Consider the following 17,283-nt stretch of genomic DNA (forward strand, 5'->3'; position numbering starts at 1 on the left):
CACGTCATTGGTGATAAATTTCAGTCCGGTTTCAGGTCTAGACATAGCACTGAATCGGCACTATTGAGGGTCCATAATGACATTCTTGGAGCACTGGACTGTAAAAGCTCTGTGGTTTTGGTGTTACTGGATCTGACCGCTGCATTTGACACCATGGATCATGCCATTCTTATCTCCCGTCTTCAACATGTTGTCGGTCTGCAGGGCGCGGTGCTCAATTGGTTCTCTTCTTATCTCATTAACAGAACCTTTTCAGTAATGCTTAATGACTTTTCCCCCTCAGCTGCCCCTCTGTCTTCCGGTGTGCCTCAAGGATCCATTCTCGGTCCGATTCTATTTTCATTGTATATGCTGCCACTTGGTAAACTCATTTCCAATCACAATGTTCATTTCCATTTATATGCTGACGACCTCCAGATCTACCTTCCTGTGATTCTGAGCAATCGTTCTGCACTGGATCCTCTGCATAACTGCCTTCAGGACATCAAACAGTGGCTTTCCCAGAATTTCCTTCATCTGAATGAAGGAAAGACTGAGTACATTCTGTTCAATCCGGACTCATCCAATAGGTCTCTCAGTTTTGGTCCTCTAACGCCTCAGTTTGCACCCAATGTGCATAACCTGGGTGTTATTTTTGACAAAGGTATGCAGTACGATAAACAGATTAGTGCAGTTGTGAAGGCGAGCTTTTACCAGTTAAGGGTCCTGAGTAAGGTCAAACCATTTCTGTCCAGAGCTGACCTTGAAAAAGCCATTCATGCCTTCATCAGTTCGAGGATAGACTACTGCAATGCCCTCTACATTGGATTTAATCAATCACTTCTCAATAGGCTTCAACTGGTACAAAATGCAGCAGCACGTCTCCTCTGCAATGCCACCAAACGCTCACATATCACCCCGATCCTCCGCTCACTCCACTGGCTCCCGGTGCGGTTTAGGGTGGAGTATAAGGTCCTGCTGTTCGTGTTCAAGGCCATTAATGGTTTGGCCCCAGCCTATCTCACAGAATTACTAACGGTCCACCAACCAGCCAGATCCTTGCACTCCTCTGAACATACCTCTCTGGTGATTCCAAAGTTTAAATATAAAATGTTTGGAGGTCGGTCATTTGCCGTCCAGGGCTCAAAACTGTGGAACTCACTTCAACCACACTTACGAAGTATCACCATGTTAAGTGTTTTTAAATCGCAGTTGAAAACACATCTATTTAGACAAGCTTTTAACACGTAGCCTCCGACTTGACTCGATTGCTATTTTTATGTACACTTATGTTTTTTATGTACTGTTGTCTATTGATGTTTTTACTGGAAAGCGCCTTGTGCACCTTTTGGCTGTTGTAAGGCGCTCTACAAATAAAATTTGATTGATTGATTGATTGAAATAAAAAGAAATAGTCAAGTCCTCAGAAAAAATGTGTGGACCTCCACAAGTCTGGTTCATCCCTGGCAGCAATTTCCAAATGCCGTAAGGTACCACGTTAATCTGTACAAACAATAGTGTGCAAGTATAAACACCATGGGACCACGCAGTTATCATACCGGTCAGAAAGGAGACGCAAGTCACAAGTCTCCAAGAGATGAATGTAGTTTGGTCTGAAAAGTTCAAATCAATCCTAGAACAACAGCAAAGGACCTTGTGAAGATGCTGGAGGAAACAGTTAGACTGTGGATATCGTATCTATATCCACAGTAAAACGAGTCCTATATTGACAAACTGAAAGGCTGCTCAGCAAGGAAGAAGCCACTGCTCCAAAACTGCCATAGAAAGCCAGACTACAGTTTGCAAGTGCACATGGGGACAAAGATCTTACTTTTTGGAGAAATGTCCTCTGGTCTGATGAAACAATGGCCATATTGACCATCGTTATGTTTGGAGGAAAAAGGGTGAGGCTTGCAAGCCGAAGAACACATCCCAACCTTGAAACATGGAGGCGGCAGCATCATGTTTAGGGGGTGCTTTGCTTCAGGAGGACTGGTGCACTTCACAAAATAGGTGGCATCATGAGTAGGAAAAATATGTGGATATATTGAAGCGACATAACAAGATATCAGCCAGGAAGTTAAGGCTTGTTTGCAAATGGGTCTTCCAAATGGACAATGACCCCAAGCATACCTTTATGTTGTGGCAAAATTGCTTAAGGACAATAAAGTCAAGGTATTGGAGTGTCCATCACAAGTGACCTCAATCCGTTAGAAAATGTATGGGCAGAAAAGAAAAAGCATCTGCGAGCAAGGAGGCCTTCAAACCTGACTCAGTTACACCAGTTCTGTTTGGAGGAATGGGGCAAAATTCCAGCAACTTATTGTGAGAAGCATGTGGTTTGATCAAATTTAAACAATTTAAAGGCAATGCTACCAAATACTAGCAAAGTGTATGTAAACTTCTGACCCACTGGGAATGTGATGAAAGAAATAAAAGCTGAAATAAATCATTCTCTCTTCTATTATTCTGACATTTCACTTAAAATATAGTGATCCTAACTGACATAAGACAGGGAATGTTTTCTATGATTAAATGTCAGCACTTGTGAAAAACTGAGTTTAAATGTATTTGGCTAAGGTGTATGTAAGCTTCTGACTTCAACTATATCTATTAGGGTCAAATGAGACATGTAAAGAGTAGTGTTGCACAAATCTACCTCTGTTCAGTGTCTTGTAATACATAAATATATACAGTATATGCAGTGCACATATGTTTTACCACAAATGTCACTGTTGAAACCAAAATTTGGGAATTAAATTTAGTTTTCTCTCCATTAAAAGTGTCCGAATGTGTTAATGCGATAACTACAAAGATATTATGAAATTAATCTCAATTAAATATTTGAATCGATTGACTGCCCTAATTTCTACTAACACTTACACATGGTAAGTATCCCTGGTTCTATTACTATTCCAATATGCCTACTCTCTCTCTCTCACACACACACACACACACACACACACTTAAAGGTTGAGTGTGTAATTTCTGCGCTACTAGTGCCACCAAACGGAAATAACAAAAATAAAGTATGTTTTCAAACAGCCTTTGCCAAAACCCCTTAGACTCATCACACCCTTTCACACTCTCTGATTCCCTATGAACAAATAGACCATTCTAAATCAAATATAATAAACGTTTAGCGTCGTAATAAACATGACCACTATAACATAAACACACCGGACAGAATGCATTGCAGAGGAATCTGCTTGTCCGATATCATTGCTGGTGTTACGGTACAACCTGTTTACATGTTAAAGGTGGAGTAAGACGTTGATATTTGAACTCAACAGCCAAACAAACACACCCTTCCCTTCAGTGCTCCTTCAGAAGCTCCGCACTAAAATTCATGCACGCCCATTGCAATGCTGTGTGATCACAACAGTTTTGTGTGGATTGGTCCGATCCACTTTGTTTATTTTCCCATTTACAGAGCCATGGCTGTGTACAAACACCAGATATTTTTTCAGCACACTCACAGAATGGACAGCTAGCAGAACTTTAAGAGATATTCACAGAATTTGACAAAAAAGTGTATTTGATTAAAACTAAACACTCCACCTTTAAGCATTGTTCTCCACTCTCTCTTAAAGGAACCTTGCTCATACTTTAATGTCATTTCAGGCTCTGACTTCTTTTCATGTTTCTGCATGTGACTTCTCATCCCTTGTCTTTACGCTTATCACTCTGTTTTTAGTGATAGCAGCTCTGTAGTTAGTTTTGAGAAAACCGTTCCCTCAAAGGAGCTCAAGGGCAGAAATATATCTGTCATAGCCCAGAAGTTTTGGGCCAACACTCCTTCTAGTGTCTCTTCTTTAGTGCTATTTTAAGCCACAATATAAATTCATATAAACTCCTCGGAGCATTTATGAGTCCTTATGTTACTAACCCAAACTTGTAAATCTGGTCCAACCAGTATCAGTGTTCAAAGCGTTTATTTTGTTTGAGATGTTTGTAAGTAGACTCAATGCCATAAAACTCTGGGCATGTTTGTGTGGGAGTGCCATTGCCTATTCCATGCAATAACAGTGATTGTGTCTGCTGCGTGAGTGTGTGTGTTGGACTCAGAGAGGATTATGCAAACACACATGAATACAAACACATTGAGATAAATGATAAACTCTGCTTCCATTAAATTATAAATATATATATATATATATATGTAACGGGAGCCAGTTGGTAGATAGCTGTGCAGTGTGTAAACCTCACTATCCTGCCTTCAAGAGATGCACTAGCGACTGACGCTAGAGGCTGTAGCCTTTAGCCTCCTTTTTAGTGCACCCTCCTCCCATACCAGAGACGCCGGTTCGAATCCCGTTCGGAGCAGGGCGATCAGGGTCGCTTACAATGGTGCCGTGACCTGGATGGGAGTGAGGTTTAGGGGGGTGAGTGTAACGGGAGCCAGCTGGTAGATAGCTATGCAACTAAGAGATGCACTAGCGACTGACGCTAGAGGCTATAGCCTTTAGCCTCCTTGTTAGCGCACCCTCCAGGGTCGGTTACATATATATATAAACGTTGATGTATGCAAACAAAAAGCTAATGTCTAGTTCCTGTAGCTGGACTAGATGACCATGGCCCTAGCACCACCAAGGTCATGAGTTCCAGTCCCAGGGATCACACAAACACATCAAATTGATATGTACACCTTGTATGTACACAATATATGGCTTGAACCATACTCTATGCATATGTGAATGCTACACATACATGAATGTAGATGCTTCTGTCTATGCAAGTTCTATTTTATGAGTTTTGGATTTCTGAAATGTATCAGACTGCGAAGTGTATGTAGCATTCTCAGTGTTGCCGTAAGGGACAATATAAGCTGGTATAAGTGTAAACTGTCTTTTGTTATGGTTGGTTTTCTTTCAGATCACCTAATGCCATGGTGGTGCAATATTTTGAAGAGAATCTTGTTGAAGTCAATATATTAAACAAATTATAAATAAAAGAAAATGAATATGTATAGCAACATACCTGAATAATAACACATCATGTTTAAAGGCACAGACATGTAAAGGTATCTCCATTGCTTAATTGATTGCTGAGATTTTTTACCACCAGACTAATGGAAGCACATTAAGGGGGCTTTCACACTAGCACTTTTGGTGCGCACCCCGGTTCGAATGACGTCAGAGTTCGGTTCGTTTGGATGATGTGAACGCTGTCTTCCGAACTCGGATGCGCACCCGCGAACCGTACTCGGGTCCGCTTAAAAAGGTGGTCTGGGGTACGGTTCATGTGAACTCCAGTACGGTTCGCTGCTGATATGAACGCAATCGAACCAAACCGCGGAAGTGAACTGCTATTGATGACGTATAATGTGGTCGTCAGTCTCACACGCGTCACTTTCAAAATGAGCGGAAAGGGTTTACTTTCGTGCGTGCGTGCGTGCGTGCGTGTGTGTGTATACACTTACCTTGACGAAAAGCGGGATTGACGCACACGCACACGCACTGCAAGCAGAGAGATGATTTCTGCTTGCCTTCGCAAAAATTGTCTTCGGCGGACAGAACGATTCTTTTGAACGATTTCAGTATTTTTGCGGCAGACAGACGCAAGTGTGTTTCTGTATCTTGATGTTGAAAACAAAACCAAAGGTTAAAAAAAAGAAGAACAAATGTGAACCGAGCAAGTCTATTCATTGAATTTTGACGCCTTTTCATTTCGCGGTTATCAAGCAACACGATTACGCACCAGCTGCAGCTTGATGACGCAAGCGTACCGCGGTTCGGATACAAATATATAATGTGAACACAGTCCATCGGGGGAGGGGGGAGCAATCGAACTCGGGTTCGGAACAGGCAATCGAACCAAGTGTGAAAGCCCCCTAAGTATGTACAACAGGAAAATGTGTTTGCAATGTGCTCACGTATACTTTTGTGTAGTAGTCTTAAGTGTGTTTCTGGCCTAAGCTGCTTTACGTAAAAGTGTCTGCCAAATAAATGTAAATAAATGTAAATGTATTCCTCCTAACACTAAACATGATGGAGTGTTCATTTGAACAACAAAAGCAACAATAATGAATTATTTACGATATTACTGTTAAGAATAACATTCTAAAATTGACACCAAAAGTCTGGTAATTTGTTTAAAAAGTGCCAAAATTATAGTTATAAAAATACAAGTATAAAGCATGTGCAATACAAGATCAATCAGCCCTGGTCTGACCTCTCAGTGTGGGCTTTTCTAAGAAGTATCGGCTGAGCCAATAAATTAAAAACATTAAAGGGAGGTTGTGTAATTAAGCAAACATTCCTTAGAGTATTCACAGAGTATTATCACAGCAGGTTTAGATTTGGATGTGCGATGTAATAACATCGCAGGGTTATCCTCTCTTACCCCCTCGGGAAGAAATGACTCCACTCAACTCTGGGTCCACCCAGATTCCAGTGCTCTATTTCTATTATGGAAGAACGTTCTGGGTGTTCCAGACCAAAAATGAAGACAGATCTGAGTCCATAAAGTTTAACTTTAAGTATTTTACATAATGTTTGGCACAAATGATGCTGGTACCCATATGAAGGAAAAATGACAAATTATAGGCCTGTCTATTTAATAACTCAATAATGTTTTCTAATCAGCAATGAAATTGAGGGCAAATTGAGACTTTTGTTTTAATTTAAGTGCCCTGCTTGTCTTATGTTTCCAACTCCTCAGATTTTTCTCCTGTGAAAAAGATCCTGGTAATCTTAAATGCTGTTGCTCCTCTGTGACGGTTATTTTTTAAGTTTTTGTCACTTGGATTTATCCCTGCCGTTTTGGTTTATTTTTCTTTGTTTTTGTTTCACGCTAATGCTGTGGCCCGAGTGGAAGAGTGGCTCTTGTTTTACAACCTCAATTTGTAAAACATGCCATTACTCGTGCACACTGGCCCACTTATTTGTTATATTACCACCAGCGGCGTGTTTGTTTTGTTTGTGTTTTTTGTGTAGTTGTTTGTTTCTGTGTGTGTGTGTTTTCTTTGAGGCACTGAGTGGGAAGGTTTAATCATCCACTACCTAGGAATGCCAAGTGTACCTTTTTGTTTATTTCTGTTTTGTTTAATGTTTTGATCTGAGTATCTGGTGGATCATTTTCTTTGGGATCATTTTCTGTATAATCATGGGTTTGTTTCATTATATTGGTTTAATTTGGCTAAAGCCCAATTAATAATTGTTTTCATTTGTGATGTTTTGTTTTTTCCTTTTCTTCTCTTTATAGCAATTGGCTACATTACCGTTTGTGTCTGGGCTTTGCTGGCAATTTGGTGTGAACCTATTGACCTACATCTTGTTTGTAACTATGCCAGTGAAATGCCAAATGTGGACTTCTTTATGTTTTGAGTTCGGCTAAAATCTGTGTAGATGAATGCATGTCTGGTGGCTAATTGCAGTCTCTTTGTTTATTTCAGGAGCTGAAGGCCCTGGGGTAGGGAGGCTAGCTGTCCTTGCCCTTTGATGGTGGTGTTTCCCTCACATAGTGTTTTGCTGCTGGCAACCGCTTCTCCCTCACGTGTTTTGTGTGTGTGTGTGTGTGTGTGTGTGTGTGTGTGTGTGTGTGTGTGTGTGTGTGTGTGTGTGCGTGTATTTATCACTTTGTGGGGACCAAATGTCCCCATAAGGATAGTAAAACCCAAAATTTTTGACCTTGTGGGGACATTTTGTCGGTCCCCATGAGGAAAACAGCTTATAAATCATACTAAATTATGTTTTTTGAAAATGTAAAAATGCAGAAGGTTTTCTGTGAGGGTTAGGTTTAGGGGTAGGGTTAGGTTTAGGGGATAGAATATAAAGTTTGTACAGTATAAAAACCATTATGTCTATGGAAAGTCCCCATAAAACATGGAAACACAACATGTGTGTGTGTGTGTGTGTGTGTGTGTGTGTGTGTGTGTGTGTGTGTGTGTGTGTGTGTGTGTGTGTGTGTGTGTGTGTGTGTGTGTGTGTGTGTGTGTGTGATTGTGTGATTGTGTGAAGTGTAATTGGGTGAGTGGTGTGGTCTTAGGATACTCACTTCTCAGCTGGCCGCCGTACTGGTAAGCATCAGCTTATTTGTCTATTCCTTTTGTTTTTGGCTTTCTATTTTGTTGCATTGACCCGTATTGTAGAACGTCTAAATGAATGTTTGATCCACTGTCAGTTTAAAAGTTTTATATTTTTATTGCCTGTGAAATTTTTTGTATTGATACCCACGTCATCTCTTGCCTTCTGTGGTAACAAATCTGTGTGCCCTATTCTGGGTATTCATTTCCCTGTTCACAGAAACAGGGTGGCGTAGTAAGCTTCTCTATCTTGCTCATGTTTTAGTACTAGTGTTATCCTTACCCTACACCGCAACGCCATATAAACTATATTTGATCACCATTTTTATTACATCCTCATTTTATGTTTTAAGTTTATGGTGCATTGTGTTCATTGCATTAACCTACTATTGTAGTAGGACGGAGGAGCTTCTACCCAGATAGCAAAAAATATCCGCACGGCTTCTTTTTGCCGCCGTCCCTAAGCTGTCGGCTATAGGTGCGTCCCACTGGCGGGGATGAAACGTTTGCCGCCGAATTCGTCACTCCCATTTCTTGCGAGATGCCGCCCGCGAAAAGCTGCTTTGAAATATAAGGATTTCTACTCTCAAAATCGACCAGCCATGTTGGCTATTATTATTTTTTGCTCCAAAGCCATTAGGGTTTATAACAGATTCTTGACTCTTGATTCCATGATAAGGTAAGGTTTAGGAAATAACATTTAAATTACTTTGAAACTCTGAAGCGATTATACAGTAATATATGTAAAATATATTGAATTATTTTATGCACTTGAAAATTGTTTACATTTCTTTGATTGCTGCACATTTGAGACATGCACCAATAAACCAAAAAGAATTCCTTTTGTAAAACTTACTTGGCAATAAATATCTTTATGATTCTGATTAGGTTTTAAAATAGATATTTAATTCATGGAACAATAAATTGATGAAGTTAGACTTTTCACGAATGCCTGACTATCAGTGAACAGTGAAAGACATCTGCAACGGCCAAAATCTCGGGTATACTTTAATTTTTTTTATTGATTTGCAACCATGGTGATATCTATCATAAACATGAAAATCCCTGTTTTGACGTGAAGGATAAACTGAATGAAAAAGCGAAATATCCTCTGGTTTCACAGTTGCGCAGAAATTTCGTTTATGTCTACATTTTTTCCAACCTCGATTTTTTTTGTTATTTTACCTTTTACAGGTTTTGCAATTATGACCTGTACAAATGTTCAAGAAAGTGTTAAAGTCCCTGTAAAGGCAATAAAAAAAAATCTAAACGCATTATAAATGTTAAAAATGTATCGCTAAAACACATTACAAAGACTGAACTGTGAAGTTCCGCTGTCGCCATATGTGACCGATCACGGAAAGTAGGGACACAAGTCGGTTTTGGGGCATTTTGAGTTATTCACATATTCTGAAAGTGTAGTCTCCAAGCTTTCCAACGATTTGTAACACATGGAAATCTGACAATATTTGGAGAAGTTGTGGCCATTTGAAGGTGGGCACTCAAAAAAGCTAAAAGGGTAGAAAACGGCCTCAAAAGATTGTTCAGTTCTCACCTCTCTCTGCTGCTGGGAGTGACAATAGGGCTCATTTACATCTCATTTAGATAAGCCATACCCCCTGTAAAGCTCCCCCCTGTAAAGCACAGGGGGGAGCAAAAAGGTCAGGAAAATGTGCCATCAAAGAAAAAAAAAGTTTGCAAACAGGTAATAAATAAATGTCTCTTAGCATCTACCGATAAAACTGTATAGGCAACTCTTATGTACACTGAGTGCTTTTCATACAAGAATGTAAAACTAAATTCAGGTGGTTGGTTGATAAAGTGACATTCCACTTTCATCATCGCTCAGATCGTCTTCAGAATCAGTGAACGCTTGTTCATAAGCATCCGGCTTGTTGAAGAAGTACTTCAAAACATTTTCGTTGTAACGGCCACGGTTCAGCTCGCTCTGCGACATTCTTTGCGGCGTCCATCTTCATTGAATTTTGATATCAGATAGAGCCGGCTAGAGCGCTGCATAATAAGTAGCCACGCTGTTGGGGGCGGGGGCAAAAGCGCCGGCGGCTATTCAGTACGGAAATACACACAGACAATGATACGCCCCTACTGCATGCTAGAATCTCCGAAAAACAAGCCGATTTCAACCTCAAAATGTACGCTTTTAAATATACCAATACTGTTATCTCAAACATGGAGAGGCTTCTTCATGATCTCAACTAACAGATTCTGCAAAAAAGCGGAAATCACCAATTTTGGAAAAAAACACTTGTTTCTCATTTTGCTCACAAGTTGTGCTGCCGACTTGTGTCACTGGTTTCCGTGACGGGTCACATATCTGTTTCCGGTTTACTTGCGCGTCGCCCAAAATGTCTGTTTTTACTCGATGTCTCCAGAATCTTCCGAAAATACGCGTCAGCGATGTTCATCGCATTGTTGATGCCTGGTCCCCTGCTCCGACAAGCAAGAGGGACAAGAGCTTTAAACTCTACATATCGAGTTATCTGCACAACTACAAGGGTAAGTATTTTAATCTAATGTGGTGTGCCGGCAGATAGCGGCTAAGCTAGTTCGCCACGTGTTCATTTTTTATGTAAGGTTAGTATAGAAGCTTGTTTTTCTTAGTTTTAAAGCAGACTGTTTGTTAATTTTTGTGATAATTGTAATATAAATTATATTAACTTGCTCTCCTCTCAGTTTCTAATAAAGATCAGGGCACAGGTGAAGTCACTGTCAGGGCATTGTGCTACAGGTCCACGAGGAAAGCAGATAAACCTCACAGTTTGAGTGTATGGTGAAACTAGAATTGATAAGACCGCAGTTATAGGCTTGCTACTTTAATAGCCCGATGTTCCTGGGGACTCGGCTAAGGTTATTCATGTTTAATGTAACTCAAATCAAATGAAAACAGTTATTGTAGGCAGGTAAGTTTCCCTAGCTGGTCCCCTCTGTGTAAAATGCGTTCTTATTCAAGTTTTCAACTCAGTCATTCGTTTAAGATGCAATCTTGTGTTATAAGTATTAGGCTATCATGATTATACAGTGCGCAAGCTATATAAATAAGTATTTAATATAATAAAAGTGTAGAGCAACAACCGAGGTTGTAAGGTAAAGGCTGAATATTGTAGATTTATTACAATATGTTGCATGTTTGAATTAAAATACCTGTGGATATGCAACTTCCCACTAATGAAAGTGTTATTCAAAGGAGCACACACTCTACAAAGGCCTGACTGGAGATTTGCCTGATCTATCCGTCCTTCAGGTGAGTAGGGAATGATATAACAATAGCAAATTTCACTGTACAGTATGATATATCAACCAAAATCTGTATACCAATATTTCATTATTTTCTTTTCCTCCCCTTTTACAAACAAATATTCTGCTTCAAAGAAAAAAAATGAAATTGATGTTATCATAAGGGTTCTTCATTATGAACTTGTATGCCATGCATAACATACTGTGGATAGAAATTACAGGGAAAGTTACTGGTATGATAATTGTGGTTATATTATATTACTATTATATTTAGTGTATTGCTAATCAATATATTGTTACTTCCCAGGTGACAGCGGCTCACTTCAAGAGCAAGTGAAGCAAGCTGGGACAATGTTGAAGACATTTGCTCGCACTGAGCAATCAGGTACAACTTGCAAACAACACCTGTGGTTGTTGGTTTAATTCCCACTGGGGCCACCTGTACATGTAGTAGACCTAGATATAAATGTCATAGTTTAGTAGTTGAAGGACCAGGACTGACTACTTTATTCTTTTATTCTGGGAACTCCTGTAGGTGCAGATCAAACCCTAATGCTGCGACGTCTTGGAGTTTGGCGATGTTGTGCGTAGCATGGACAACAAAATGCTATGCTGCAACATTTCAGTGCCAGTATGTCTGTTGGAGAGTTATCCCTGCCAGGGGATCTGTTACTCCCCCCTAGACACCCAGGAAGATTTGGTGTTGCTTGACAACAGTTTGAGGCAGGATAAAGAGCTCCAGCAACGATTTGTAAGTGTGCCGATTTCGTTTATAATGCCATAGGGTAATCTAAAAAGTAAAATTAAGATCGTACACTGCATATTCTACAGTCTGAATCCACAGCCTGTCACATTTTAAATTTATGAGAAGCTTCAGAGAAATGTAATTTGTAACATGTTTTTTTTGTATTTTCAGCTTCGGTTTTTGGCAATCAAATGTGGGAGGGACCTAAAGACAACCGTGTGGCTGAATGCTTCAGAGTATCTTCTCTAATCACCTTTCCATCAATACAACCTGGACTGGTGTAGGGGATAAAGCATGTTTTAGAGACATGTTCCTGAAGACCATTGTTCAAAGTAAGTTGGATATTTTTTTATATTTAAGTAGATGTGTATGACCTTATGCCATTCAAATGGAATGACAGATCTTTATTTTCTACAGGAGCCATCCGGAAGAACCCGGCAACCCAGGATGCCACTGATGAGGCGATCCAGGTTAACGTTACGCGTTACCTGAAAGGAGCATCTGAACATGAAGGTGGAAAAAGGCGCCGCACAGCTGAGAGGGACCCACAGCCGACCCCTTAAACCTAACTGGCTGACTACTGACACCCCAGCATCACTGACAACTGGAACCCTTTCTTTATCCTGCAGTCAGTAACATCAAGACCCCTAAAAAAGCCTGCTAAAAGTGTCAGACTACACTCACCCAATCCACGCTGTTCACTGTGGAAATTGCTCTTTTTTTTTCTTTTTTTTTTTTCTCTCATGACCCTGCTTTGAGGGCAGCTCCTTGGATGAATATGGGATGGTTTGTCCTTTTATACAGGCGCACGAGGAATCACTGAAGATATTCCAATTTGCACTGCCTCATTCTGGAGGTCAGGGAAAACCGGTGATTCTTAGCCCACTACACCACGCAGTCCCCAACCTCTCCAGACATTCTGATTGGCTGTGTTCTCTACAGGAAGATTTTCTGCTGTTAATTATATTTATTCCCACTTGTTGTCATGTGTAAGTTGAATGTCAAAATGTATATTATACCTGTTATCCTGCATATTCCTTGATACCAAAGATCTCAATTATTTCATATACAATTTGCTGCTTATTTCATTGTTACAGTGCTTAACTATTCTATTTTTAAATATAGCTTGTAAATCCTAGATTATACATCTAATACTTGATATTTGCACATTATCTGGTATCAAATATTCTACTTACCGTGACTTTAGTATTGGCTTATTTCATTCCGTCAGTGCTTAACGATTCTATTATAGTTTGTAAATCATATTTCATACCTCTGATACTTGATATTGCACATTAACTAGTACCAAACATTCTACTTTCATTCCGTCACAGTGCTTAACTGTTATTCTATTGTTAAATATAGCTTGTAAATCCTTGTGCCACAGGTCAGCATTGCAGTTATAATGGTATATTCTACTCCAGAGCTTTACTCTAATTTATTACCACTTAACCTATTGTTAGAAATGACTTGTAAATATGATGTTATACCTCAATTTATTTGGTATCCTGCACTTTCTTTGGTACCAAATATCCTCATTGCTATGTTTACTGGTAATTTTTCATCCTGACCTCTTTATATTATTAACAATTATTTTAAGTGTTACAATAGTGTTTTTAAAAAAAAGATTATTTTTTTTTACCAAAATTGAATTGGAAACCTGCATGTTCTTTGTGTGTGTGTGTGTGTGTGTGTGTGTGTGTGTGTGTGTGTGTGTGTGTGTGTGTGTATATAATGTTTGTATTTTTCTGTTATTTATATTTCAGTGATCTGACATCTTGTTTCAATGACAGTTACTGTACTTTGAAATGTGGAATTAAAACGCCAAATGGAAATTTGTCTGGTTTGATCAATCATTATTCTTGATAAACTGCATGCTATAAATATATATATATAAAAAAAAATATATATATATATATATATATATATATATATATATATATATATATATATATACAATAAGCGGCGGCAGATCGCTCGAAAGAGCGTTTGCCTCCGACGCTCATGGAAGGTCCGCCTCGATACAACGGCGGCGAACGGCGGATGGCCAGCGGGCCGGCCGCGAACGAGCGGTAGGAAGGCGGCTGCCGCTTAAAGCGGCTGCCGCCGGCGGTGCGCCGTCAAACGTGTTTGCGATATCGCCATTCTGCCGCTTCTACTGCCGCCGGAGCACCGCCAGCGGCCCGCCGACTTATTGCTATCTGGGTATCTATCAAAGCTGCGTTAGAGGAGTGGTGACACTGGCTAGAGGGGGCGGTCCACCCATTCCAGGTAATCACAGACCACAAGAATCTTGAATACATTAAGAGTGCTAAACATATGAATCCAAGACATGCATGCTGGTCATTGTTTTTCACAAGATTTCAGTTCACAGTCACGTATCAACCTGGCAGCAAAAACAGCAAAGCAGACGCACTCTCCAGGAGGTATGACCCCTCATATGGCCCCTGTTACACAGACTTCATTCTACCACCTTCTGTCATTATTGCTCCCATCCGGTGGGACATCATGGAAGAAATCCAACAGGAGCAACAAACAGTCCCCATCCCAACAGCATGTCCTCCTACCTAACAATAAATACCACATACTCTCAGACAACGCATCACCCAGTGAGTCCACACGTCTCTCAGCACCGGTCACCCAGGTATCCAACGAACTATAAGGCTAGTATGTAACTTCAAGTTTAATTCAAGATGTCACTAACTTTGTCAAGTCTTGCTCCATCTGTTCACAATTAAAGACTCCTAGGGAACTCCCTGTTGGACTACTTGAACCACTCCCCATTCCACAAAGACCCTGGTCTCATCTCTCTGTGGATTTCATCACAGATCTCCCTAGTTCCAATGGCTACACTACTATTGTGGTCATTATAGACAGATTCTCTAAATCCAGTTATCTGATTACCCTTAAATGTCTCCCTACAGCCATGGAAACTGCTAAGGCCTTGTTTCACCAAGTATTCAGGATCTCTGGTCTGCCAGAGGATATTGTGTCGGACCAGGGCCCCCAATTTACATCACGTGTATGGCAGGCTTTATGCAATCAGCTAGACATTAACATCAGTCTCACCTAAGGCTACCACCCACAGGCCAACGGACAGGTGGAGAAACTAAATTAGGTCGCTTTCTCAGATCTTACTGCAGCCGTGAACAGGAAAAATTTAGTGACTTTCTTCCATGGGCCGAATATGCTCAGAATTCACTCACGCATTCCTCCACAGGACTCACCCCCTTTCAATGTGTTCTGGGCTACCAACCACCCATATTCCCTTGGTCAGGTGAACCTTTGACGGTGCCAGCTGTGGACGACTGGGTTAGGGGAAGTGAGAGGGTGTGGGACAACGCTCATGGGCTCAACATATTCAGGCCAACCGTAGGAGGCGTCCCCACCCCAACTTCCAGCCAGGTCAGAGAGTCTGGTTATCGTCAAGAGATCTTCGATTGTGGCTACCCTGCAGGAAGCTCAGCCCCAGGTATGTAGGTCCATTTTGTATCATAAGACAAATAAATCCTGTGACCTATAGACTAGAGCTTCCTGCTAACTATCGCACCTCTCCTTCCTTTCATATGTCATTGTTAAAACCGGTCCACCCTGCATCTGGCCCTGGAACAGTGGAAATGGAACCTCCACCACCTTTGGAGATTGATGGAGCTCCAGCATACCTGGTCATCATGGACTCAAGACGGCAAGGTATTTAAGCCATACACACTCACTCACACCTTGCGAAGTATTGCCAGTTCACCTGCCTTACCAAGCGTTTGTCTGTTGCTATCTCAGATTTAGTACTGTGGCTACTCTCCCTAGAAGTGGACGCCCAGCCAAGATGACTCAAAGGGCACACCACGGAATGCTCAATTAAGTATAAATGAACCCTAAAGGGACAGCTAAAGACTTGAAGAAATAATTGGAACTGATTAACATCTCTGTTCATGAGTCTACTATACAGAAAACATGTCCATGGCAGGACAACACGAAGGAATCCGCTGCTTTCCAACAAAAACACTGCTGCGCACTTGAAGTTTCCCAAAGACCACCTTGACACTCCACAATGCTACTGGGAAAATGTTTTGTGGACTGATGAATCTAAGGTTGAATTGTTTGGGAAGAACACACAGCACTACATATGGTGTAAAAAGCTGTCCCTCCAGGATTTCACGATATTGAGATCGCAAAAATCGACGCAAAATCAAGCAAACTCCACAATATTCAGAAGAGCTTGCAATTTTTCAAAATAACCACAGATTTTCCACAGATTTGGGCCAAGACGTGCCATGTGACATCATCTCAACATGGCTTCAGCCAAAGCTCTCTTCGATTGATGCATGTCAAACATGAGTACAGTTAAAAGGTCTCATTTACCAACAAACATCACTGCAAAAGGACGTGCAAAACAATATCCGCATGTTTTACACAAAAGTAGAGGCAAACTGTTTTGCACAACATGCAACATTGTCATAGAACAGTGTTTCCCAAATTGGGATGTCTGGGGGTTTATTTTTTTGCAATTTAAAAAGTAATTTGTATTTTATTATATTATTATATTATATGAATTTGTATTATAAGTTTACATGCATAGCCAGTTTTGGTGGCCAAATAATTTTCCACATTCACACAAAGTAATTTTCACTCACATTTGGTCACATGCTAAAGACCTGTTTTTACATTGTAACATGATGTTTTTTCTGCAGATGAGCTCAACTTTGCTAACAGTGTCAAATGTGACATAAAAAAGCACCTTGAGCTGACCGTGAAATTGCACAGATACATAACCGCAACGCTTGAAGTCAGCCAGCAATGCCGTACCTGCAGTGATGCGTAATTCAGGAATACAGCATTGCTAATCAAGACATCATTGTGTTTGACAATGATAATGCTGCCTACATGAAAAAGGCTTTCGTTGCTGCACTTCAGTCACTATTCCCAAACTCAATGCACATAACTTGATTGGCTCACTTCATGAACCTCATCGGCAGTGCCTTTCTCAAACCATTTCACCAGTTGAACAGTTTCATGCTAATTTGGTCCCAGATGTTTTACCAGGCTTACTCATGTAAACTGAGATATATTACATTCCTCACAAAAAAGCTGCCAGCAGGAAAGAAGGCCACCATGGCTCCAAATCTGGGTGGGACATGTGGGAACGCATGGTTTTTAGCAGTACAGTACCACTCAGAACACTTTGGACTCTACAAGGAGTTCATATAGATGGAAATGGAAGTAGGCCTACTGTAAATCAAAAACAAATTTCTGTACAAGATAAAATATAAGAAACATTCTT

At 40.5% G+C, this 17,283-nt stretch overlaps 1 long non-coding RNA gene across 1 annotated transcript; it reads left to right on the forward strand.

The window, feature by feature from the left end:
• The first annotated feature begins 11,832 nt into the window (after positions 1 to 11,832).
• LOC127621659 (uncharacterized) lies at positions 11,833 to 12,559 on the forward strand. Its single transcript, XR_007967886.1, has 3 exons — positions 11,833 to 12,011; positions 12,177 to 12,337; positions 12,423 to 12,559. It is a non-coding gene; the product is annotated as an uncharacterized LOC127621659 (long non-coding RNA).
• The last annotated feature ends 4,724 nt before the right edge of the window (positions 12,560 to 17,283 follow it).

This window comes from Xyrauchen texanus, chromosome 28 (genome assembly GCF_025860055.1).
Source record: "Xyrauchen texanus isolate HMW12.3.18 chromosome 28, RBS_HiC_50CHRs, whole genome shotgun sequence".
NCBI lineage: Eukaryota > Metazoa > Chordata > Actinopteri > Cypriniformes > Catostomidae > Xyrauchen > Xyrauchen texanus.